The following is a 3,000-nucleotide window of genomic DNA, read 5'->3' as shown; positions in this document are numbered from 1 at the left end:
TAACTATAAGTGTGTCATAAGTGACTATGTACTTTACAAGTAGGAACATACTTGTAAAGAAAAAAAATGCAAAAACCATGACGTTGTTATTAATCTTACTGCTATATGGAACTTAAAATTGCTGTTGAATGGTGGAAAATTATCGATGCTCTTCTTCACCCCATTTTTACAAGAACCTGGAAGAGAAAACTTTTATCTTTATCTTCAGATTGAATTGACTTTAAAATCCTGTAAAAGGAGGCCACGCTCCAGGAACAGCCTGGCCTCCCAGGATCACCAAGGAGCAGACCTCGGGGACCGTGCACAAAGGGTGTAGTCTCCATGTAGACTTGGTGTCTAGTCTTTCCTTTCCTCCAGCTCTGCTTTCCAGAGATACCAACTTCCTCCAGGAGATAAACCGCAAACAGGAAGCTGCCCCTACAGGGACTAGACATAAAGCCAAGTCGCAGGGCTTGGTGACCTTTGGGGATGTGGTTGTAGTTTTCTCTCAGGAGGCGTCGGAATGGCTCAACTCTGAGCAGAGGAGTCTGTACTGGAAGGTGATGCTGGACAACTACAGGAACCTAGTATCCCTGGGACTTTGTGCTTCTAAGCCAGATATGATCACCTCGTTGGAACAAGGAAGGGATCCCTGGATGATGAAAAGGAAGATGAGAAAAGGCCAGCGCCTGGACTTGAAGGCCATGCAGGAGACCAAGGAGTTCCCTCCAGAGGACTTAAGTAAGGAGACATTATCCCAGTCAGTGCTAAGAAAACAGCTCCTGCCCCATAGACCTAAGTGTTCCATGGTACGGGCAGCCTGGGAGGGTGGTGCAGTGTTCACAATACACAGGGGCTTGAAGACCAACTCAGGTCTGGCTAAAGACAGTCCTGCACAGCTTGTGTCATCTCAGAGGAGTTTCTGTAAGAATGTGACTTGGGAGAACTGTGGTGACCGGGGCTCCCTAGGCCAGCAGTCTGTACAGGAAGCCCAGGATCTGTTTCCAAGGCAGGACTCACATGCTGAATGGGTAACAGGCAGAACTTGGAGCACTAAACTTGAGTGCTCCACTTTCAGAGATCAGGATTCTGAGTGCATGTTTGAAAGGAATGAGCAAGAGACAGTCACTCCGAACAGAGCCTTCTCAGAGGGGAGAGATGGTATGTGTATCGAATCTGGAAGATGGTTTCATTTGAACAGTTCAGACGAGAGAAGTCATAACTGTGACTCAGGTAAAAGTTTCTCCCCAAATCCAGTAGTCGTAAAGGAAACCGGAATCTATTCAGGAAAAAAACTTTTCCAATGTAATGAATGTAAGAAAACTTTCACCCAGAGCTCCTCCCTTACCGTTCACCAGAGAATTCATACTGGAGAGAAGCCCTATAAATGCAATGAGTGTGGGAAGGCCTTCAGTGACGGGTCCTCCTTCGCACGACACCAGAGGTGCCATATAGGCAAGAAGCCGTACGAGTGCCCGGAGTGTGGCAAAGCTTTCATACAGAACACCTTGCTCGTTCGTCACTGGAGGTACTATCACACTGGGGAGAAACCCTTCGATTGCATCGACTGTGGGAAAGCCTTCAGTGACCACATAGGGCTTAATCAACACAGGAGGATTCACACTGGAGAGAAACCATACACGTGTGAAGTGTGTCACAAATCCTTTAGGTACGGCTCATCCCTCACTGTGCACCAAAGGATTCATACTGGAGAGAAACCATATGAGTGTGAGATTTGCAGAAAAGCCTTCAGCCACCATGCATCCCTCACTCAGCATCAACAAGTGCATTCTGGAGAAAAGCCTTTTAAATGTAAAGAGTGTGGGAAAGCTTTTAGGCAGAATATACACCTTGCTAGTCACTGGAGAATCCATACCGGGGAGAAGCCCTTTGAGTGTGGGGAATGTGGGAAATCTTTCAGCATCAGCTCACAGCTTGCCACGCATCAGAGAATTCATACAGGAGAGAAGCCTTATGAATGTAAGGTTTGTAGGAAAGCATTTACGCAGAAGGCTCACCTTGCACAACATCAGAAGACTCATACGGGGGGAGAAGCCATACGAGTGCAAGGAATGTGGCAAGGCCTTCAGCCAGACCACTCACCTCATTCAACACCAGAGGGTTCATACTGGAGAGAAGCCCTATAAATGCCTGGAATGTGGGAAGGCCTTTGGTGATAACTCATCCTGTACTCAACATCAGAGACTTCACACTGGCCTGAGGCCTTAGGAGTGTGTGGAGTGTGGAAAGACATTCAAGACCAAGTCATCCCTTATCTGTTATTGTAGATGTCACACGGGAGAGAAACCTTATGAGTGCAGTGCATGTGGTAAAGCCTTTAGCCACTGGCAGTCCCTTAGTGTACATCAGAGAATTCATTCGGGGAAGAAACCGTATGAACATAAGGAATGTCAGAAAACCTTCATCCAGATTGGATACTTTAACCAACATAAGAGAGTCCATACCAGGGAGAGAACGTACAACTACAAGAAGGGCAGGAGGGCCTTCAGGCAGACTGCACACTTTGCTCACCATCAGCAAATTCATTCCGGAGAGTCACCTGCTCACCACTCTTTGCCTTCCACATCGAATCCTGTGAATCTCTTCTACAAATTCGTCTGGAATCCATCCTCACTGCCATCATCATAATCTCATATTTTCACCACACTTGTTTATCAACTTGTCTCTTTGTCCCTTTGTTCATTCTTGTCCCTTATGAGTCCTTCATATTACAACCAGGTTGGATTATTTTTGGAGTGTAAATGTAATTAATTTGCTCATATAAAGCTTATATTCACTGGGGAAAAAAAAAGAAGTTAGCTCAAACATAAAGAAACCTCATGAATCTAAGAAATGTTCCATATCTTGCTCTGGGTAGTATATCTGTAAATCTTAGCAAGCCCTGTATGTAGTATTTTAAGAACTTTCTGACTTTGTTATCCTTTAATTTTTAATGCTGTTATATTAAGAAAAACACATTTATAATAAATATGGTATTTTAAATAAAAAGTATTATATCTT

The 3,000-nt window shown here is 44.7% G+C and overlaps 1 pseudogene; it reads left to right on the top strand.

Annotated features, from left to right (window-relative positions):
- On the top strand, positions 238–2,779 carry Gm3203 (predicted gene 3203; annotated as a pseudogene).

Source organism: Mus musculus, chromosome 5 (assembly GCF_000001635.26).
Source record: "Mus musculus strain C57BL/6J chromosome 5, GRCm38.p6 C57BL/6J".
Lineage (NCBI taxonomy): Eukaryota > Metazoa > Chordata > Mammalia > Rodentia > Muridae > Mus > Mus musculus.
Note: the sequence above shows the minus strand (reverse complement) of the source record. Positions and strands in the feature narration are given on the sequence as shown.